Genomic DNA, 24,115 nt, shown 5'->3' with positions numbered 1-24,115 from the left:
GTGTGTGTATGTGTGTGTGTGTGTGTGCACATTTGCACTTCAATAGGTCATTCAAGTATATTGCACCAGAGCGTATGCTCAGATGGATCTGTAGAACTACAATAAATATTGTTCAAATTAAATGCTTATTACACAAACACGGGCATTGATTTACTGGAGAGAGGCAACCATTGCCATGACATTCCTTAAGGTCTTGTCTTTCAGTTGCTATCTCTTTCCCCCTCAGTTTTAATACTTTACAATCTGAAGGTGATTGGTTGTCCACCCTGATCAAGCCGTGTGCATTATCTGTACATTTGTGTTGCATTTTTCACTCAAGTTGTGTTGTTCTTGAATCAGTGCTCCTGTTCCTTAATTAAATGAGAGCTTTATAACATTGAAGCGATATTCTTCCCACAAATACAAGATTAATATTATTTTGTGGACATATATGCACTGGTGAAATGTAATCATCTTCAGGCAAGCTACGAGATGATGAAATAAAAAGATGAAATCCATCTGTTTAGCATAGTGACCACCATACCACAGAAATCTCATAGATTTTCACTTCATGATCAAATATGGGAACAGAATAAGAGAAATAGAATTTTTTCCTTGGGCTTTTGCCCCAGCACCAACACAACTATTTTTTTGTCAATCATAGGCCTTGAACTCAGGGCCTGGGCATTGTTCTTGGGCTTTCTCAATGCTAAAGCTCTACCAAGTGAGCCACAGCACCATTTTTGCCTTTTTTCCTACGTCTATGGTACCGAGGAATAGAACTCAGGTCTTTGTGCATGCTAGGCAAGTACTCTATCACTAGGTTAAAGTCCCAACCCACAACTCTTTTTTTTAACTTAAAATACTGAAAGTCTCATGTAGATACTAATGTATTACACTAACAACATCTATTTCCCTTCTTTTAACGAATACAAGAAGCCCCAACTTTTTGGCAGTAAATATTATCTAGTTAGACTTTGGTTTGAGCTTAGGTTGTTGTAATCCTATCTATGAGTATAGTTACAGTTCATTATTTGTCTCTGCCATTAGCATTTCATTCATATACTATGAAGTAACGTTCATAGTATATCCATATATTCTTTTAACACAGGCTAATAAAGAAAGAAAATGAAATACAGTAGGTGACTCAAGAAGCCAAGGGAATGAGCTTGAGAAAGTAGAGTCTTAGAGGATTGGAGATTGTTGGATGATTGGTTATTCTGGGAAGAAAAGGCAACAGGAAATCTGTGTGCAGAGCTCTGAGAAGGCAGTCAAGGAGCTGTTGTGTCAGGCAGAGAGTCTCTAAGGATACAGGGCCAGAGAGAGGAATAATGAAGCTTCTCAAATGTGGAAACCAAATGACAGCTACTTGGCCTGCAGAGTAAGGGAGAGCAAGGGAGGCAATTTCAGGAGGTGAATGACATCATGGGCCAAGTGACAGCAAGAAAGGGGATTTTCACAGTGACGTTTAGACCTAGGGGAGAAAGAGAGAGACTATGAAAGGCAGAAATCCAGTGAGGCGTCCCATGATCTCGTGATTGAAAGACTAAGCAAGGGATTTTCCAGATTGGCTGAGGAAGAAATAAATCTCAGTGTGTCAAACAGAAAGTTGACACAGGTTTTGTGGTAGTCTCACAGTATGGAAAGGACAAAAGGGGACTGGAAAAATGGAAAGTGGCTAAGGCAAAACTGCTATTGCTGAAGGTATACTGGGCTTTATCAAAACAGACTATTGGACAGAGGAAGAAGAAAGGAAAAAACATGAGGATTGCTGTTATTCTAATGACTTCAATAATTTTGTTCTATGGAAATTCATTTTTCCCCAGGCAGTTCTCAGTACCACTCTTCCCCATCCTTTATTATATTATTTTTTTGTAAAATCTAAGAAAACAGAATGTAATATTTCTAAGGCTTCAGGCTGTATCTAAAAATGAATCAGAGCCAATGCAAATTTTCTTATTTTTTATTAGCATATCTTCTTTGTATCATGGAGGATTTCATTGTGTCATTTCCTCACAAGTACAAATATATCCCAATCGATCTCACCCTGTCACTCAACCACCCCCCATAACTCTCCTTTACCTCTCCTCCTTCTTAAAATAGTTGCAACAGGTTTCATTGTTCTATTTTAATACATACAAACAAGCTACTTAGATTATCATTTACCCTCACTCATCCCTCTTGTTAGTTTAACCACCCCCCTCAGGTACTTCTCATCCTAACAGAGCCTGTTTTCATTTCCTATCATTGAAGATCAAGCAAATTATCTGAAGAAGATAAGTTGGGGCTGAATAATTTGTCATTAAAATAATGCAAAGAAAAAAAATTACACAACCTGAGTTCCAGTTCCCCTTTCATATCTATTAGTTCCATTAATGACACCGAAACTCTTGAACAGGACTAAATACTACCTGAATAACTTATCTAATTTAATGACATACACACACACACACACACACACACACACACACACACACACACATATGATGGCATTGAAAGGCAATTCACAACATTGCTGAAAGAGAGTTTAAATCACCACAACATAGCATTTTAGGGTTAAGCACACTACTATTGCTCAGGGAAGCAGTTCATTTAATATGAACAATAGATTGTCATATTCTCTAAGGGCTGATGGTTAGGACAGTGGGGAAGGAACATCCACTTTTGTTCATCAGAAGGTGGGATAGAGTTTCGGACGTACAAGCGTGATATCACAAATTCTTATACAGCAAGAATGGCATGACATTCATAGAAGGATGACTGGGCTAACAAGATAAGACAACTTGGATTCTTCCTGTTCAGCACAGCAGTTTTCTAGCTGTTATCAAGAGACTTTGGAGAGATCACACTCCAGGAAGCTCTGGCTGTATGTGCTTGACCCATCTCCTGCTCTGTGATCTCAAAACCCTGCAGGATGATGCTGAGATGATGTGCTGTCTCCCTAGCCATTAGACCCCTTTCCTTTACAGCCATTCTTCTGAGAGGCATGGGGAAAGGAGCTCAGCAAGCGGAACACATTTCAAGACCAAAAGCCAGCTTCCCTCCCATCTCTGGCTATAATGGGTACATAGTAACACATGGAGAAGCTCTTTTTCTTTTCTTTTCTCCTCCTGGAAGCTAGTTCCATGAACAATTGAAGCAATTGGTATCGTGATTCCTGATACGTGGTCTTCACTGCACATGACTCTTCGGAGTCTGCTGGGAATTTCCTGGACACCCCAAACCCAAACCCTTTCTAAGCTAACCAGATAAACAGGGAAAAGCCTCAAAGATGTTCATCCTACTGAAGAAGCTTAGCTCACAGTCTTCTCAAACAATGCAATGCTTCTCTTTCTTTCTTTCTTTCTTTCTTTCTTTCTTTCTTTCTTTCTTTCCTTCTTTCTTTCCTTCTTTCGTTCTTTCCCTCTTTCTTCCTTCCTTCCTTCCTTCCTTCCTTCCTTCCTTCCTTCCTTCCTTCCTTCCTTCCTTCCTTCCTTCCTTTCTTTCTTTTTTTTGTCAGTCATGGTGCTTGAACTCTGGGTCTGGGCACTGTCCCTGAGCTCTTCAGCTCAAGGCTACTGCCCTATCCCTGAGCCAGTTTCACTTGCAGGTTTTCTAGTGATTACTTGGATATAAGCGTCTCACAGACTTTAGTGCCTGAGCGGGCTTTGAACTGCAATCCTCAGATCTCAGACTTCTGTGTAGCTAAGATTACAGGTGTGAAACACCATACCCGGCAATGCAACGCTTCTTCCCTTCCACTTTCTATCTTATTCCCTCTCTAGAAACACACACACACACACACACACACACACACACACACACACACACACACACACAGGACTGGGATTATAGTGTAGACCACAGGCTTAACATGGCTGAGGGCCTGCATCTAATCTTAGCATGTATGAGGCTCTCGTTTAATTTTAGCATGCACAAAGCCTTGGATTCAACCTTTAGCACCAAATAAAAATCTAAAAGCCCAAACCTTCCAAAACCTGGAAACTGGCAAAAGTTGAAAGTTGTCAAGTCATTCTTAGATGTTTAATAGGAATCAGATATTTAGGGAATGGGTATTTTTTTGAGTACTGATTCTGTGTGTGTGTGTGTGTGTGTGTATGTGTGTGTGTCTCTCTCTCTCTCTCTCTCTCTCTCTCTCTCTCTCTCTCTCTCTCTCTCTCTCTCTCTCTCTTCCTTCCTCCTTCCCTTCCTCCCTTCATTCCTTCTTTCATTCCTCCTCCTTCCCCTTCCCTCCCCCTCCCTCCCTCACTTTCTTTCCCAGGTAACCAGTTACATAATGAATAAGTAGTATGTCACAGGAGGTATGTTAATCAACTTTCTTCCAACAAAGGAAGTAGCTGACATAATCTACTTATAAGAAAGACAAGGGTTCACAGTTTGGGGACTCCACTTCCTGACTGACGGCTGCCCCTGCCACTTGGGAGACAATACCTCATGAGAGAAGTACATGGCAGAGCACTGCTCTCTCCACAGCCACAAAAAGAAAAAAGAAGAGGAGGTGGAGGGGTCTGGGTATCACATTCCTCTCTGAGGACACACCCTCAAACATCTATGGTCCTTCCCTAAGTCTCCACCTCCTATAAATTTCACTATCTTGCTACAGCAGTAATCTAGGAAGAACAAGCCCACAACTCTTGTGGGAAGAGGAGGGCCGGCGGTTGCCATGGCAATGAGTTTAACAATTCTGTCATTCAACATGTTTATCTTTTCATTCCTTCCATTCTAGAATCATCCAGCAAGATTTTGGGGTGCTTCCCTTGAATCTCAACTTTTCAAAGACTAGGTTCAAAAAGAACTGTCACGATTCCAATTGGATTCCTGGAGCCATTGTAGAAAGTCCAAAAGCCTGCCCTGAAAGGCTACTGAAGAGGATCCAAGGCTGAAAGAAAAGGAAGAGGGGCCGCACTGGGTTCAGACATAGAACCAGACAAGAAATAAAGCCGTCTCAGAACCACCAGACCATCTCAGCCACCCAAGGAATGCCACCACAGGAGACCTGCATTTGCCAGGTGGAACAAAGCAATCACTCAGCCAAGTCCTGCCTAAATTCCTGACCAAAAATGTCATGAGATTTTACTAACTGGTATTAAGGTATTTCGGGGATTGTGGATTCGTTCAGTACATATGACTAGGTAAGGCGAAAAGTGTCTCTGTATATTTCATATAACTTGCTACATGGTCAAATTTCAGAATCCACTGTTGTCATTTCTCCTCTCAGCTATACTCCAGGCTACAGGTGCTTTTCTCCCTAACAGCAAGCAGATTGCTTATTTCCCCAGTGATACCCTAAGAATCACATTTGCAAACTCCTACCAAATTCTGAGTTCTACCGAATTCCCAAAGTGTTTTAAGCCATATGGTGAACTCCCTAGACACAATTCAACAGAGCGAATGATGGAAATAACATGAGCTCAAACTTCAGAAGTCAATAGAGTTGGGGACAAGATTTAAAAAGCAGTCTTTAGTGCTTTAAAAAGCACTAAAAATGCACTGTGTTGATTCACTGTGCAGTGAGCTGCATGAAAAGCTATCTGTGAATGAATGGATAATTATTAATGCACAATTCTAAAACAACATCTTTGAAATGTCTTCCGGTTTTGTTGGGGGTTCATATGTCACATTATTAAAAATAAAAGCCACATCCACTAGGATAGGATGTATCTACTTTGCCGATAGATGATCTGTCTACTTTTAGAGGTGGCAAACCAAAACCTATTTCGTTTTTAGGAACTCTTTCATAATATCTTAGTTATTCAGAGCCATCTGTGCAGTCATTGTGATTTTAAATTGTCTTTGTCTAGATTTTTTAAATCCCTGTTCCTGATGGAAAGCTATTGTCCATGAATGAGTGAAGCAAATTTCTCCCCTTTGCTCCCTACCTTGCAGCTTCTGTCAGTCAGTCAAACAGAAGAAATCATGCTGATCAGAATGTTTCTATGTGAAGAGTAAATAGTCACCAGCTAAGGAAAGCCATTTCTTAATAAAATGTCTGCACTTCAGCAAGTTTCAATGAGATAGGGATTTGGGGTGCAATGAGTTTTCTTCTGTTCAAAATTCCAATGTTAGCTAAGGATTTAAAATGCTGTTGGTGATAACCTGGAACAGGTATTATTGCAATCATGAATTTATTTCATACTCTTTATTCTTTTATGCAATTTCTAAATCACTTGAAAATAAAAATGAGGGTTGTTTTAGCAATATGCAAGTCATATTTATAATACCCTACATCTCCCCACATTTTCAGATATTTACAGAAGCCAAAAAATTGGAAGTGAATGCTACATTATACTAACAGTAGTTTATAAACTTGAAAATTAATATGAATAGGTCAAGGTCCTTTATTTAAAAAAAATATTTCTGGACTGCTGGTCCATGCATAAATTTTTCAGTGCTTGAATTCAGTTTTAAAAATGAATTGTAGTGGGAAAGCTGTGGGAGAGGAGAATGATAAGGCATGGATCTTTATATGTGTTGTCTGAATAAACTGACATGTTGAACTGAAATCCCTAGCTACAATTATTTAAACAATTTCAAAAACACTGAGTCATCAACAGTGAGCATTGCTTCTTCCCCATGCACAAACAAATACAAGATCAGCCCACAAATCCATTTTCACTCATGGTACTCATCTCCAGTCACAGAATAGATACTAGAAGCCAAGTGCCGGTGGCTCACGCCCGTAATCTTAACTACTCAAGAGGTTGAGATCTGAGGATCACAATTCAAAGCCAGCCTGGACACAAAAGTCTGCAAGACTCTTATCTCCAATTAACCACCAGAAAAATCATAAATGGCACAGTGACTCAAAGTGGTAGGGTGCAAGCCCTACCAATTTTTTGTTGTTTTTGAGCAATAAAAGAAGTCAAGGACAATTCACCAAGCCCCAAGTTCAAGCGCCATGACCCACAATAACAACAAAAAGAAGTAAAGAGGAAAATACTGGAAAGCAATCTTCTCCTACAATAAATGTGATATGAATCCAGTTCAATCTAAGCCCAATAGTTAGCAATTCATTCCTTTCACAAACACAGAGACAAAAGTGCACCTAAATCCATTTCTCATTGAGAATGGGGTGTAGCTTGCAGAGAAATCAAGAAACTCAAGCTCAGGATTTAAATGAAGTTGGAAAATGATGACACAGACCTTATAATCTTTTCCTCCCTTGCTGTGATTCTGGAGGGGCAGTAGAAGTGCAATGAATACTTAATTGAGGTAGTAAATACCAGGTGGAAGCAGATTGTTTTAGTGTTAAATACAATAATGGGTTTTTAATGCCTGCTGTCCAAAAGTACACTGGAGAAAAAATGGCTTATTAGTAATAATAATAGCTAATACCTTTATCTTCAAAGCCCTTTAAAAGTATTAGTTCATTAACTCTCCAACTGCTACTGGCAAGAAGTGGTAAATATTCCTGTCCTCAGTTTACAAGTGGAAAAATAGGAAAACAGAAGTTAATTTCCAAAAGAGGTGCTGAGTGTGTGTGTGGGGAGGGAATTTCTGGTTTAAACAATTCATATGGAATTTATACATGGATGGATGGCATTTGCACTCTTATATTGACTAGTGTTTTATTTTGTTTTGTTTTTTTTGAAGGGGCAACGGTTAAGGTCAAATTCAATTTATCTGAACTTGACTCACAGAAACACACATGAGTTTCACCTGAATTAATGCGTGTCTATTAATATTACTTCAAAACAAATCAATTGTGCTCAAAATCTATTCAGCCCAAATCAATTACACACAGAAACATGTATGCTTCAAAAAATCTGACTATGGAGAGGCTTTGAAATCTAGCTTCTCTGAGGATTTCCAGAGGCCATAAAGTTCAAATAGAAACACTTTTATTTGGGCTTTCTATGTGTATCTAGTCATTTAGATCTTTACAGGACAATAGTACGTGCCTCACATCAGTGAACAGCAACAAATAACCCACACATAGTCAGTTGTTCTTGCAGGAGTAAGTTAGAGTTGTTAAAATTATTTTTGCATATTTGTTTTTTATAGGCAATGTTTGAAATTTCTTGCCATTTTATAATGTTTTCAGGTGTGTGCGTGTGTGTGTGTGCAAGCACGCATGCACAAGAAGGTATGTGAGCAAATGCACATCAGAAATGGGGTTTGAACTTAGGGCTTTGCATTCTTGCTCTCACTTTACCATTTGAGCCATACCTCTACTTCCAGCTTTTTGCTGGATAATTGGAGATAAAATCTCTGAGACTCATTCAAATGTTCTGGGCCTCAAACTATGATCCTCACATGTCTGCCACTTCCATAGATAGGATTACAGACATGAGCTCTGGACACTCGGCTGTATTGAGTATTCTTCACAAATGTACAGTTTAATCTAATGAAGAAATTCTCTACTGTGTCATCATATGCATTTCTACAACATATTTAGAATATCCTTACATTTAAAACTTAAAGAAGTCACATACTGCATCCTAGAGAAGAGAACAAAGGCCTTATGAAAGCACTACAGCAAATCAACTCCATATACAGTACAGGAAGTGGGATGTCATGTCTAACTAAAGCAGAAGGCAAGCTGGGTGGTGGTGATTCATATCAGTAACCCATCTGAAGATTGTGAGCCAAACCCAGCCCAGACAGGACAGTTCATAATACTCTTATCTTCAAGACTTTGGAAGGGAGGCTGTGTGTCAAGTGGTAGGGTACTAGCTAAAAGCAAAAACAATTATTCAGAGATATCAACCAGGCCCTGAGTTTAATCCCCAGGGCCAAGAAAAAGAAAAAAAATAAATTAAGGAGAAAATAAAGTATTTGCCATATTCAAAATTCCCAAATTAATTTTCCTCTCTCTCTTTCTCTCCCTCCCTCTCTCTTTCTCTTTCTCTCTGTCTCTATGTGTCTCTCTCTGTGTGTCTCTCTCTGTGTCTCTTTGTGTCTCTCTCTGTCTCTGTCTCTCTGTCTCTCTCTGTCTCTGTCTCTCTCTGTCTCTGTCTCTCTCTGTCTCTCTGTCTCTGTCTCTGTCTCTCTCTCTCTCTCTCTCTCTCTCTCTCTCTCTCTCTCTCTCTCACACACACACACACACACACACAGCCTTTTGGAGTCACTTCGCATTTTAGCATACTCTAACTTATGCATATGAAATGTATATATACACATATTTATAAACACCTGCTTCTACAAACCTGAACCAAAATTCCATAATCCTCTCAAAACTCCCAAATATATTAAGCACACCTGGGAAAGAGCTGCATTTCTTTCCTCTTAAGCCTCTTAATTGAGAGCTGATAATAATGCTAGTGTGATTGTTATGATTAGTGTCATTTCCCAGCCATCTTCAAGAACAACAAGGCTGGGATATGACATCTGCCATCATTAACAGTGCGTGTCTTAATCTGGAGTGGCAGATCCCCACACCTCTGCGCAAATGCCAGCCATGTTACGTATAATATCCAGATGTAAGGGAGGTCTATGCATATTGATATTCCAGAACACCGGCAATGCTTCCACCAGGAAACAAAGAAATGATAATGATGGCAAGTCAAAGCTTTAGGGGGCAAAGGTTGATTTTTATGTATGCTGGTGCCCAGGGTCCAGTAGAGAAAGAGCCAGAGCAGCAAAGGATTATAAAACAGGATTTCTAAGAACACAAATGTTTCTCTCTGACAATTTATCTCTCAGTGGAAGCCCTCAATATTAATCCATTGCATCAATGATTTAAAAGCCTCCTCTTAAAAAAATGACAACATTTTTTGCAAGTAAATGTGTACCATTATGTAATGCATTAGGATGACCTTTTAATCTACATTCATCATATTTACCTGTGATAACTGGGGATGGAATTTGGTAATGTTTCCATTGTATTCATCCATGGTGAAGACACTTGTACATTGGTTATTCATAGAAATCCTGACTGATGGATAATCTACGGTTCAGAAATGAAGTCCAAGAGAAGACAAAGGATGATAAAACAATAAGTTGGATTCAAAGTTAGCAGTTAAATTTCACTCCAGAGTCTGGCTCATGCTTATAATCCTAGTTCCTCGGTGGTTAAGCAGAAGATTGTGGTTGGAAACTAGTTCATTTCAAAAGTTTATAAAACTTCCATCTCACACTAAGTAGGAAAAGTAGTCCCATACAAGCCTGGGAAACATTGGTTGTAAGAATTCATCTCAATTAAAAAAAATGGGAGCAATGTTCTATGATCATCATCATAAACGAGAGGACTGTGGCCCAAGCTTGCCTGGGCAAAAGTGAGATCCTCACTCACAATGACCAAAGCAAAAACAGCTCAAGTGGCAGAGTGTCTGCCTATGATGTCAAAAATCCCTAACTTGAATCCCAAATGATGAAAGAAAAAAAAAAGGAGGCAAGTAAGGTTTTTCTCCCAACTCTGTTACTTGGAGTTTGTGCAGTGTTGGACAATAACTCTTCTATGTCTGTAACATCCTAGCTTAAAATGAATGTTATACTAATTGCATTTTCTCCCAATCACTGATGTAGCAATTACAAAACACACAGTAAACACTCAAGAAATGATAAATGGTGGGCTGTCTTAGGCCTAGTCCTATCTATAGCACAAAGAGGTTATTCAGTAATCCATTTAAATGGTTAGCCACTTCCAGTGTCTCCCAAGGCTCATACCCTTCCCTTGCCACACACACACAGCCACACAAAACCACAAATAAGTTTCACAGAATTGATGAAGCTCTAAAACAGCCAAGCTCTCCTGTGCAGGTCTCTGTTCAACCCCCAAAGCATATCTGCTGACTTTATTAATATTTGTTCTAAATTCAGTACAGTCTTCAGTTTACATTATAATTCTGGGTTTTCATTAAAGAAGTGCATATCATTTATTTTCAAATAAGAGTCTAAATGCAATAGCATGGACTATAAAGTTCACCCCCGTTAATGTTATACATTAATTGGTTTCTTACTTTTGAATGCATCAATATGTAAGACATTCCATAATAAGAAAACCTTCTACCACTTTGCATGGTGTGTTTGCTTGACTTTTGCCAGTACTGGGGTTTGAACTCAGGGTATCATATTTCATATTGCTTTGTTGCTCATGACTCATATGCTACCAACTTGAGCTATGCCTCCAGCCTGGCATTTTGCTGGATATTTGGAGACAGAGTCTAGAAGACTTTTCTGCCTGGGTTGGCTTTGAACTGAGATCCTCTAGGTTTCAGCTCTCTGAGTAACTAGGAGTACATGCACCACTGACATTCTTTCATCTTTAATAATAAAACTTGTTCGCAGCCAGCTCTAATAGCATCTGATCATCAAAAATTGCCACACGTGTCTTACCTGATTGTTTTATTAAAGTTCAAAATATTTATCTTAGGCTTAGGAAATACATAAAACACCCTGGTCTATTTCCTAATCCTTTCCCTGTGCATTCAACTATGCAAGAGCGTAGTACCTCATTCCTTGTGGAATAAGGCCTTAGGTTATAGTGATATTCAGCTCTCATAGTTACAAAGTCTCCACTTTCCAGACATTCTGCCTACAATCCTTCCTACTGGAATAGTACTTAAAACCAGTCTTTTGTTAGGGGGAAATCCTCTACTACTATTGAAAATCTCTTCCTATACTTTTAATCTTGGAAACAGACATCACATACATGAATGAACAACTTGTTTTAAAGTTTGAGGCTTGTTGCATAAATCCACCTCTGGACCACAGCCATACCACTTTAGTCAATGTAAAAATGGAGAAGAAATGACAAAGGAAAAAGGGCTGAAGGTAGATCTGAATACAAATGGAATGGTTGTGTCTTTTGCACTGACTTGGGCAATACTGACTTTCTCCATCATATTTTATACTTTTGAAACCTTCGAGATGTGCTATGCATTCTTCAGGTTCAAATCCATCCTCTCCCTTCTTGCATCCCACTCCTTTGTAGGTAAGCTGGCCTGCTCACAGTACTCCTGCCTGGCTCCTTACCCCTCTGATTTCTGGTAGTTTGGGCCACTCGAGAAGCAACAGCAGTCAGCGAGCCATGTCCATCCCTGCCTTGTGATACACAGCAGCCATGCCCACATTCCTCTCTCAAGTCACAGGTTCTACCTGTCAATCTTTTCTGAGCCACCACTCTCGCCAGCTTCCATTCACTTCTCCTCCAGGGGTCTTTTTAGGATGAAAGGCAGTAACAGTCCTACAGAGGAGTCAGCAACCCCTACTGCTTTCCCTTAACCCTTTCCATCAAAGGAGCTTTTCCTTCTTTAAATCCCCTTCAATTATTCCTTCGTAGTATGTCCCATATATATGAAAAGGCCAGAGTATAGGCAAGAGATGGCCAGATTTTAGTTCAAGGGAACCCCAAGCTGTGAACCTTTCAGTCCATACAAGGGGATATGCCATTCATGTCTGAGAGACCAGGGCCACCACTCTCTATCACCTGTGTATTCAAGCCCAATAACAGGAAAACCACCCAGAACCTATGGAAATCCTGGCAATTCAAAGTTTCAAAATAAGAAGTATGAATGCAAACTTTTAGGGTTTTTCCATTTTTACAGGTTGGCTGAATTGTATCTGAAATTTTGTTTTGGCCAAACAAAATAAATGTTCTAATCAGCCCCAGAAACCTTGGTTTGAATCCCAATTATGCTATGTTGTTTCTTCATTTGGGCAGCATCGGGGTTGGAACTCAGGGCCTTGCACTTAATAAGTTCACACTCATTAAATTGTGCCATACCTCTAGCTCACAGGAAAAATAAGTCTCCTCGCCTCCTCTCTCTCTCTCTCTCTCTCTCTCTCTCTCTCTCTCTCTCTCTCTCTCTCTCTCTCTCTCTCTCTCTCTCTCTCTCTCTCCCTCCCTCCCTCCCTCCCTCCCTCCCTCCCTCCCTCCCTCCCTCTCTCTCTCTCTCTCTCTCTCTCTCTCTCTCTCTCTCTCTCTCTCTCTCTCTCTCTCTCTCTCCCTCTGTCTCTCTCTCTCATAAATATTTTAAAAGCTGGAATTCTCACCTATATACCTTAAAAAAAAACTTACTCACTGCATTAGCTCAAATGAAATTCTTCTTTCTCCTGCAATTGAAATGTTAAAATGTCAAGGTCTAACAAGAAAAATATTTGGAGTTCAAGGGTTATAGGAATTTTAATATGTGCCCCTCTTCTAGATGTGCAAAATGGGGTGAGATTATTTAATTTCCATATAGTTCATTCCACTCATCTTTAAAATCAAGATAATGGCATTTACCTACCATTTTCAGAGGTGATTGAAAAATGAGATTGCACACCATAAATGAAAAATTCATTTGAGATCTTCAAAGAATTAAGTACCATTTAAGCCAAAGGAAGGAAAAATCTCAGAGGTTTGTCATCTCTTTCTCTTTTTTTTCTCCCCCTTTGGTTGGTCATGGGGCTTGAACTCTGGGCATGGGTGCTAACCCTGAGCTCTTCAGTGTAAGACTACCACCTTTGAGCCATAGCACCACTTCCCACTTTCTAATGGTTAATTGGAGATGAGTACCTCATGGTCTTTAGTGTCAGGCTAGCTTTGTGCTGTGATCCTCAGATTTCAGCCTCCTGAGTAGCCAGGATTCCAGGTTTGAGCCATGGCGCCCCACAACCAACTTTCTTTTTCTTTCTTTCCCTTTCTTCCTTCCTTTCTTTCTTTCTTTCTCTCTTTCTTTCTTCCTTCCTTTCTTTCTTTCTCTCTTTCTTTCTTTCTTTCTTTCTTTCTTTCTTTCTTTTTTCTTTCCCTCTTTCTTTCCCTCTTTCTTTCCCTTTTCCAAAGACATTTCATGACCCCAAGGGAACTATGAGTTAAGTCTCTCAGGCTAAGAGAATCTTAGAGAAAACTACTCAAAATCTATAGAAATCCTGGTGATTGATTGGACACTAACTGAAAGGTTTCAGGAAATCCCAATGCCTGCTCACCCCACCCAGAGATTCTGACAGAATTAATCTAAGCTGGTAATTTGGGAAAGTGTACCAAGTGATTTTAACAGGTGCCAAGTCTCAGATAATATTCATAAAATATTTCAAGCAAATTATTTGGGTATGAGCATGGATTAATGTGGGTACACAGTTGTTTATTTCATGGCACTACTGATCTCACTTATTTACATTCACAGACCTCTAGCTATCTTTGCCTTTTCATACATGCTATAGGAGAGTAACAATTATCATATCATAAAACCAGGATTTATTGAGCACTTAAGTGCTACTAAGCTGTCTGTAGAGCTAATCATGTTCAAACATGGACATGATCCCCGTTTTCACAGAAGCAATCAGTCCTAGATCAAAATTACTTAGTTACAGCCACACGTCTACATAATGAAAGACTATGATTTTGAGTCCTGGCCACCTAGCCAATGCATTCAACCACTACACCTAGGAGATGCATAAAAGGCAATGAGTGCCCTTAGAGTCTACAACTGCAAAAAGATACACTCTAGATTTGGTAGGCTATTGATGAGAATGGTCTGAGAGCAGTTTCTGGAGTTTGCCAAAGGTGGCGAAAGAGGCAGCTCAGAAGATGGGTACTTTCCATATCTCCTACTTCAGCAAAACTAAAGAAAATCAGATGCACACCAACTCCAGAAGGGATAGTACAGACAAAACATCAGGAGATGAGGCCCTAGTCAAAGAATCCCATGTATTTATTTATCTACTTACCCATTTCATTTCCATTTGTTATTGTTAGCATTATCAGCTAGCATCTTTTGAAGTGAATATTTATAGCTCCCCTAAAATTTCCAAACTGTGAATACACCAGAATGTTGTGGGTTCTAAAGAATTTATTTCATTTCATTCACTCTAGCTTTGATCCTCATTAGAACTGTTTTTTATAAATACCCTCTAGATACACTCCTAATAATTTAAATGTTAAAGAAGATATACTGTGGACTCACAACTATAATTCTTGTTACTCAGGATGCTGAGAGTTGAGGATCACCATTCAAAGCCAGCCCAGGACAAAGGAAAGTTTGGGAGATTTAGCTCCAATAACTACTAGAAGGGTGGAAATAGAGGTATAACTCAAGTGATAAAAAGCCAGCCTCAAGTGAGATAGTTAAAAAATAGTACCTAGGCTGTATATCCCCAGACCTGGCATGCACACACACACACACACACACACACACACACACACACACACACACACACATACAGAGGGAGGGAGGAGGAGGGAGAGAGAGAAAGAGAGAGAGCAGTTGGATTATTTTTTTGCATGATCAAATTATATTACTTCGAGACAGAAACTGTTTAGATAGTATTCTAGAAATGAAAACAAAATATGCCTCTTTGCATATATATTATCTAATAACACAATAGATAGGTAGGCAGAATCATTTTTTTAATCCACAGTACATTAGAAGAAATCTCAATTAGTTATGGCCTATTTATGCACTGACTAAAATCATTCGTTAACAAAACAGAATTTTCTAGTTTAGTGGATAAATATACCAGGAGAAATTGCAGAAAAAAATGTAGGGTTGCCAAGCAACCACAGCTCTATTCCCTCTTGTTTGTGATCAATCCAATTCATTCATGAAGCTTCCTAACCCAGTGCTGCAGAATTCCAACCAGTTTGGTTCTTGGGAAAACCATAGTGACTTTCAGGAACACAATAACTCTTTTATTCTCAGAAGATAAACTTAGATGTTCTTTTGATCAAAGGGAGGTGTTTAATTCATTATTCTCCACATGGTGCTAATGAGAAAGCTATAATTAACTAACTACACTATTACAACACACATAAAATAAACTGCTACAATTAGTAATGTTTAACGTGTTAAGCAGTGCCCTCCCCCCCAAATTTTAATGGAGTATTCTCTTCAATAAAGATGTACAAAAAGGAGAAGGCACCATATCTAATTAAATTGAGAATTGTCTCCAGTCCCTCCTAAGGGGAATAGAGAGGCAGGTGATCAACAAAATATGGGAGACTTCACTTTAAAAGCAGAGAAAATGGCTCAATGCCAACTCCACTTGTAGGCAGACATAAAGTGCTGGCAAACAATGTAATCTGTTCTTTCAAAGACTGCTTAGCACAATATTTTTTCTAGGAATGTACAGAAAGAATATTCTGCTCTTTCATTCATTAGCTGTGTTAACTTAGCATATTGTATGTAAATCACCATAATAATTGCATTCTCTTCAGACTGAATTAGTGAGAATGGAGCTGTAATCAAAATATGTTCATAATTGAAAATATAGTATTCTCAGACAAAAAAATAATAGTAAAAGCAAGTGCTGACTGAATCGTACAATATAGTTCATCACTGAGAAGAACCTGAGTACAGACCCAGGTCTATCCTTTTCTTATGCCTTGTATGCTAATCAGACCCCCAAATTCATGTTCAACACTCTCCAAAATCATGTGTTTGTCAGGTGTGTTTTTTCCTACTGTTGTCATTTTTTTAATCAAATTTACAATTTCTAAGTTCATTCCTGCTGAGATTTCTAAGGAAAATACAAAACAGTGAAATGCTAATTTTTTGTTTCTAAAATAGATTACTCTATTTTACTGTAGGCTGTCATAAATCAAAGGGCAAAATAATTTCCAATAAATGAAACACTTAATGCCAAAGCTCCTGGGAAACAATATGTAAATGATCACATGAATGTCACACAAGCTGTCACACTAATTCTTCAAGGTACCTTTTAAAGATGACATATTCACTGTGCAGATGAGTGTTACAAAGGCAAAACTTGAAGTGAAATCTACTACCTAGACTGATACCGTACTTCTTGACAACCATTTTCCTCCTCAAACTGAATGTCATTAGTTCCCTTCCATTACCTAATTTTCCTTTAGCAGTTAAAACCTACTAGACTCACATATCAATCTTGATCATCTTCTTTATTTAATTCTCCATAAAGCAAATCAGGCTAAATGATTTCGACAATGCAATTCTAGGTCAAACAATCTCCTACCATCAAAGACTTCAGAAGTAAATATAAAGCCAGCAAATATTTTCCTTTTCTAGTGAGACTAGTTTCATTAAAGTCACTAGGGATCTTTGAGATGGTTGCTTGTATCTGTCTTGCATCAAGATAATGACTAATTAGTACCTACAGATAATACAAAAATTTAAAAAAATTAAACTAGTGTATTTAATGGAATATGCTAACCTTAACATGATGAATATATCACATTCAATGTCAACTCCTATTAAGTGAATATAAATGTATATGTGTATGTATATATATATATCCTCATTGCCTAAATTATTCTTTCTCTCCATATATATATATACACACAATATACACACATATACATTCTCTTTCTGTCTCTTTCTCTTTCTTTCTCTCTCTCTCTCTCTCTCTCTCTCTCTCTCTCTCTCACACACACACACACACACACACATACACACACACACACACACACACACACACACACACACACACACACCTTAAGTGTAACCGCAATCAGAGCAACCTGTAAAGTACACTAAGACCCATACTTCTTAGATGGGTAAAAATACACCCAGAGAAGATTTCTCCACAGCCAATACTCACACCCACCTAGTAATAACTACTCATCTCCATTCATTCAATCATAATATTCAAGAGTTTGTGAGGAATGGTTACACACCACACTACCCCTACTAGAGTAAATTTATTGGAGCACTTATGGCCAGAATAAATGAAAAGACAGGTACAAGGTAGATTCTAGAAGCAAGTTCAATTATGGAACCTCTAGGTTATTCTAGCACAAAGAAACTGAAATGGAGACAAAACCCCACTGCAACACCAGCAGGTGAGAGAGAAAACCTAAAAGCCTACAAACAAAATCAAGGCATAAACTTGCTTATGGTGATAGCAGGTTCCCCAAACAGCTTTTGACCCTTCTTTGTCCAACAATAAACTGAAAGCACAACTTGAACAGGAACAAGTCAGCTATCCCTTGCAATTTTGTGCTAAGCCAGAGCTTTGCAACAGCTCAGCTGCTGCAAATATTAATACTAATATTAGTCGAGATCAATAACAAAAACTAGAATACACAGAATGAGGCAATGAACACAAACTAATATTCACCTCCACCAAAGACAACATCCGAATGCTTATTACCCCCTGGAGGTGGCCTCACCCTACCACATCATTGCAGTCTTGAAATAACCCAAGATGGAAGAAATTGATGGTGTCTCCATTATGTAGAAGGGGAAACTGAGGCACACATCACAGGCACAATGGAAATGGAACTGGAATCCACGTGGGCGCCTCGGAGACTACCATGCAAGCCCAGGTGCCTTACCAATTGCAGGCTTTTGTGGGGGACACATACCCAGCCAACACCCTTCCTTCACCCCTTTCCCTTACACCCGTGTGTTCAGGCACCTGTAGGGATAGCCACTTGCTGCCTCTTGGTAGCCCCCCGCCCCCAGGGCTTTGGGGCTGAGCCCAGCACCCTCTGTGATGGATACACAGTGGTTCTCCCACAGCCCTGCACACCTGCCCTCCTCCCTTGGCTTCCCACTTCTTAGCCCGCCAGTTGGCTGACAGCTGGACCACCCACCCTCTCCTCCTGAGTCATAGCCCCTGGGCAGGCACCAGTACCTGGTCCTTGTGCTCCTCTGCCTCTCAGACCCCCAAGGTTTGGGGGTGGAGTGGGAGGACTGCTGGAATTCTCAGCCCTGCCCCTGGCTTCGCCAGTTGTAGCTAGCTGACAGGGAAAAGGACTGAAAATGGGGAGACCAGCGATCGCCAGGCTTTCAGCTCCAATCCCTGCTCTCCAAATTAATCACTTTCTTCCAGCTCCCTCCCCACGCACTTGCTTGCTCTCTCTTGCAGGGGCAGAGAAGAAGTGGGGGGGGGGGGAGAAAGAGAAAGAGAGAGACACACAGAGAGAGAGATGGGGCGACGGAGAGAGGCACAAAGACGGAAAAAGGGACCATTCCGTGACTGGCATCTCTAGCTCCTCCAGCTTGGCTACCAGGGAGCCATGGCAACCGGGAACCCCAGCCTGCCCTCGAGCCCCCCTGGTGAAGAAGAAGGTGGAGCGCTGAGCCTCCCGTTTTCTCACCCTCCCCTCCAAACTCCAACCTCCACAGAGCCCCTGCTCCCCACAGAGCTGGCTAAGCATAGGAACTCCCCACTTAGGAATCCTGGATGGGGCGGTGGTGGGGTGGGGAAGGAGACCCTAAGACAAGATCGAGTCCACACACTGCAGGATCTGGGACACCCTACCAGGAGAGGGGGCTGGCATCCGCCTGGGGTCGGAGGGAGGGGAGCAGAGAAAGGAAAGCTCGGGGGTGGGGGGAGGAAGGAAGAGCCCAAGGATTCAGGACCAGGTACACTCTGTGGCACTGACCAGGGCTGCCAGCTCCCAGTCCCAGCCACCTGAGGCGGTGCCCAGAACGACACACCATTTCCCTTCTAGGATGGGTTGAATTTCTCTTCCCCAGGCGCAAACCCTTCATTCTCCCTCCATTGGGCTCAAGGAGTTAGGAGCTGGGCGGTTTGGGAAAGACAGCTGGGTTAGCAAGAGACATGCAAATTAACTCACCTCTGCCTCCTCAGGGACCCCAGGACCTTCCTGCCAGGGGAAACTTGTCCCCCAGCTGCCGGGGAGTTGGGAGGACAGACACACAGAATCCAGCGGCAGCGCTGGACAGATCTAAGAGAGGTGTTCTTTATTTCCCTGCTGCTCCACGCGAGGTCAGTTCACAGAGATCCTGCCTGCCCCCTCCCTCCTGCTGTGGGCACACCGGGCTGGGAGAAGGCTGGACCTGTTCTGGCTTGCACACATCCACGCCCTCCTGCCAGAGACAGACTCACACTCTCCTCCCTTTTTCAGTTCTGCTCTGGCTCCCCTCACCCTCCCTTTGCACACGCCCTTGGGACCGAGAGCGCGAGAGAGTTACAGGCATAAGACTTTGATTTCATGGAAAGCAAAAAGACAAAGCTCCAAACTTTGCTGGGTCATTTTCAACATCTCTCTAAGCCAAACGAGGGAGGGAGGGTCAGTTCCTGCCCCCGTCATCTGCCAGAGAGAAAGGAAAAAGAAGAAATCTCTCCTCTTCCTCCTCCTCCGATGGTGACACTCATTTCCTGTGCCACTCGCAGCTAGCTGCCAGTTTGGGCTTCTTTCTAATGTCTGCTGGAGGGGTGTGGTGCCAAGTGTTTATTAAAAATGGTCTTCCAGGCTTTCAGTTCTCATTTAGAGGTGTGGTGGGCTTGCTATTTAGTTCTCGAAGATGCTACTACCTACGACCACTTTCATGCTCTGTCTGCATGCATGAATTTAGATACTTTCCACTGTTACCAAGCTTTAAAATTGTTCCTCCAACACTTACAATCTGCATTTCACCATACTGCTCCTATTTGCTCTCTATTTCTCCATAATGAAATACTAAATCTTGGTGTGCTTAATTTCAGTGCAAAAAAAGAGCCATTTCTGATACCTTATTAATTCCATCAATAAAAATATGTCTGTTATGATCCTAAATATTGGAAAGTCATAGGGACTTGCATTGCATGCTCTGTTTAACCACAGTACATTCCAAAATGTTAATGCAATGCCACTTTAAAAAAATTCCTATTGCCTGAAACAGAATCTCTTTGATTGTAGGAGAATTATTGACTTCTGATTTTTGCTTCACTAAGGCTGTGTGATAAAACCTTCGAGTCTGGTTTTGTTCTCACATAGTGCATTAAACAATGAGGACATTTAGAGCTGGGGCTACTGAAGCAGCCAGAGGAAAAGCAACTCAGGATTCTGCCTCTGAAATACTTGTTTACAATATTTGGGAAATGGATAAATGGATAACTTCTACTTGCTCATAATCGCTAACCTTGGGGCCTTGGTTCTGCCAGTTCCTGTGTGGGCAGAGTTCCTACTGACTGTCTTGGCAAATAGCAAATGCAAGTGAGGGCAAGATAATTCCTAAGTTTAAATGGTACTGGTGGAATGATTTCTTTGCCTGAGGCATCAGTATTCACTGGGCATGATTTCTACAGTAGAAACAAAGAATACTGGATAAAATTCCAACAAGGAAAATGGCATGCCTGTAGGAAACCACTTTCAAGGGCAGGGAGCCACAAGACTAACAAGGTGCCAAGTTGGTCTCCGGAGTTTACTGCCTATCTGGGGGCCAGCCCCTGCTGGGCAGAGACAGAACTCCATAGGGGCCAGAATCACAGATTACTTTAAGATATTAGAGAGATGATAGGTAGAGAGATAATAGATAGAAAGTTAGACATATGGATAGATAATAGATAAATAATTGATTGATAGATAGATGGGTGGGTGGAAAGATAGCCTGTTCTTCATTAGTTATTGCTCACTGTTTTAGTAAATAATGGGAAAATCAACAGACATCCAAATACTTCTTTTTAAATCAAATTCCCCAGAATACATTAAAGAATGTGAAGGTACAATACCCCCAGAAAAAAAAAACAACACCTAGAAAGTATTAGTTCTTAAATACAGGTTCCTGAGCCACTGACACTGCATATAAATGTAGAAGTAATAGCTGCCTCTGTCTCAACAGTAATTAAGTCAGCCTGTATTCGGCACACTTTCCCCCAGGCAATCAGACTTTCAGAAGGAAAGGAGGACAAAGAAGAAAAGTAAGAAGGCAGAAGGAAAGAAAAACTGTTGAATGAAGGAAGGGGAGACAGGAAATGAGGAAGATGGGGAAGGGAGAAAGAAAAAGGGAGAGAAGGGAGGAGAAAACCAGATGACCCAAGGAAAAATAGTATTTTTGGAGGCAGATGACTTAAATGTCCATATCCAGTAAATACCTCACAGCTATGGTCTCTCAGGATAGGTCTGCTTTTCTCACAGATTACTATATCAAATACAGGCAACCTAACTATACTGTGCTGGCCAAAGCAATTCACAAGCCCATTGATTCAGCTTTCAGGAAGACTGGAACCAGAAGGCAGCCTTCAGCCAGAGTGGATGTTGGGAAAGCTACCTTCTGCTGCTGCCTTTGGACCTCTCTCTCCTGGCTCCTTTCTCCCGTCTGACACTTTGTTCAGACTCATTTACCACTCGACATGCAATCCTGATCTATCAGACATCACACAGTTGCACAGAGGTGCTGGAGAATGATGACATGTTCATGAGTCACATAGAAATGGGATCGTATTACCTTCCGAATGTGTGAATTTTCTCCTTCACAACTGATGAAGGCTTTGACAAGTGAACGTACTTCCATGAATTCACAGAGTCAGGGAAAAAGGGGGAGGCTTTTCTCATCCATAGAAGCAGAAGGTGAGAGAGATAGACCAGTCAACTGGAAACAGATAAAAGGTATTCAAAACCAGGGTCTTCTTCATCTTGGGATTCTAATTTACTGCCTACCCTCAGCCTGAACCATTGTTTGGTACCATTCCCAGAGCCAGGGCTATTGGAGGAGTATTGCCTTTTGGCAGAGCCATGTTAGTAGTGATAATGGCATCATTCCTAGAAAAATTGTTTAGCACAAGAGCTGCAGTTTTGGAAATGGCAATTCAGTCTAGCAGTTCCGAATAGTCACAGATCGACAGGCGTTTTCCTGGCCAACTGCTGTAATAAAGGGGAGTAGGTTTTTCCATGGAGGAATTGATGTTTCAAAGGCAACCTTGGGAGTACAAAACAGCCCTATTCAGTTCAGCCATGAAAAAACTGAAAAAAAAAAAGGAACAACCCTGCTGAATGGCACCCTCAGAGTCCATATTCCTTCGCCATTTCCTTTCATATATGAGCAAAGCATGCGCACGGCCAATCAAAGGGCAGTCATTCTGGCATCAATCAGAAGGTAAAAATCTTCTGTTTCCTACCATAAGTCATGAATATGTGTGATTTGGCAGAAGAAGGTCATGGAATCATGGGCTTTTGATGGATTTTGAAAGCGCTATGCAGTTTTATGACCATGAATATTTAATAACATTACCAAGATAATGTGAAGTGTTCCTGAATCTCAGGCCTTGAGGCATTCGTTGACTAGTTCTGGAAATCAGGAAGATTTCTCACCTGCCAATCAGAAATGCCTGATCTGGCTCCTTGGTGGTGAATGCCTGTTCTGCCCTATTGGTGGTGAAGGCATATGGGAGCAAGTTTCAACTCAAAGTCTTCTGAACTGGATTATAGGATGAATTTATATTTGTTGGGGGAATTGCCTGATATTTTCTTCATATTTTTATTGTAATTAATAGAAGAGTTACATTATACTCACAGATAGAGGTGCATTACTTCACATACATTGATACCCTTTCTCCTGTCTTGGTCCCCATTTCCCTTCCCCCACCTCTGCCCCTCCTCTTGTTATCCCCCTTCCCTATCCTATTTCAAATAACTGAAGATGCATTTATCCAATATATCAGATAACAATGTAAAATACTGTAACAATATGAGATAACTAAGGGACAGCAAAAGAGATGGGAGATAACATAGTACATTAAGGACAACAATCACTCATTATGTGGCTTTTGTTTCTATATCCTGGAGGTCCTTTCATTTAGCATCATACTATATGGCCTTATGTATCTAGGTTTTGCTCTATTGTAAATCTCTGCTAGGAGAACCCAGGGTTTCTACCGATTATGACAAATGAGGGAAACCATTGAGTCTATGTCCCTTTGAGTCTTAGCCTGATATTTTTTAAAGGATAGGAAATTCGTCTAAACCTCTCTCTTTCCAATGCAATACAAAATCATTTCAACCTGGAAACATATCCCCCCATGCCTTCCATTTATATTTGAGGAAAAGAAAGTTCAGAATTTGTCTCTAACGAACACACCAGGAGGGTGGCTTTTTAAACCTATTTGGGAATCTTACAGTCCCTAATCTTGTACCATTTTAGAATATGATAAGGCCCACTGTCACCTTGCCACCTTTGGAGGCAATTTTCTGTATTCAGCTTCCCCTGTAGCAAAAAGACAAATATGAAAGATAAAGTGAGTGATACCAGAGACATGGCTGATCTTGATGGAGACATAGAACCAAAGTGAAACTCTTACTTTGTCTTACTTTGTTTTTCTATTTTGTGCTGTTGTGTTTGGAATATCTTTCCCATACAATCAATAAAGGAGATACATTAGAGAAAAAGCAGAAGCCAAGCCCATGGCTCTGACTGGTGTTAAGAGTTTGTGACAATTAGTTGATTCTTTTTTACTTTCCATCCCCACTAATCTACTCTTACTGGTCACATGGCTAGTCAACCAACCTAAATGCTTTACTTTTCAATTTCCCTTGTGACCAAATTTGGCCCCATACCTAGGTTCTTGC

At 40.6% G+C, this 24,115-nt stretch overlaps 1 protein-coding gene across 4 annotated transcripts in view; it reads right to left on the bottom strand.

Moving 5' to 3' along the window:
- The window catches only part of Chl1 (cell adhesion molecule L1 like), a 172,466-nt gene extending 152,842 nt beyond the window's left edge, over window positions 1–19,624 (bottom strand). For 2 of the 4 annotated variants that reach the window (XM_090324171.1, XM_090324163.1), the window contains exon 1: window positions 19,406–19,624. The gene's annotated coding sequence lies outside the window, so the exon portion shown is untranslated. Of the gene's footprint in view, window positions 1–18,456; window positions 18,611–19,405 lie in introns of those variants that run through there. The other 2 variants (XM_090324145.1, XM_090324154.1) reach the window with 2 other exon arrangements.
- Between the last annotated feature and the right edge of the window lie 4,491 nt (window positions 19,625–24,115).

This window comes from Megascapheus bottae, chromosome 2 (assembly GCF_031878675.1).
Source record: "Megascapheus bottae isolate mThoBot1 chromosome 2, mThoBot2.hap1, whole genome shotgun sequence".
NCBI lineage: Eukaryota > Metazoa > Chordata > Mammalia > Rodentia > Geomyidae > Megascapheus > Megascapheus bottae.
The sequence above is the reverse complement of the archived record's forward strand: the minus strand, read 5'-3'. Positions and strand labels throughout refer to the sequence as shown.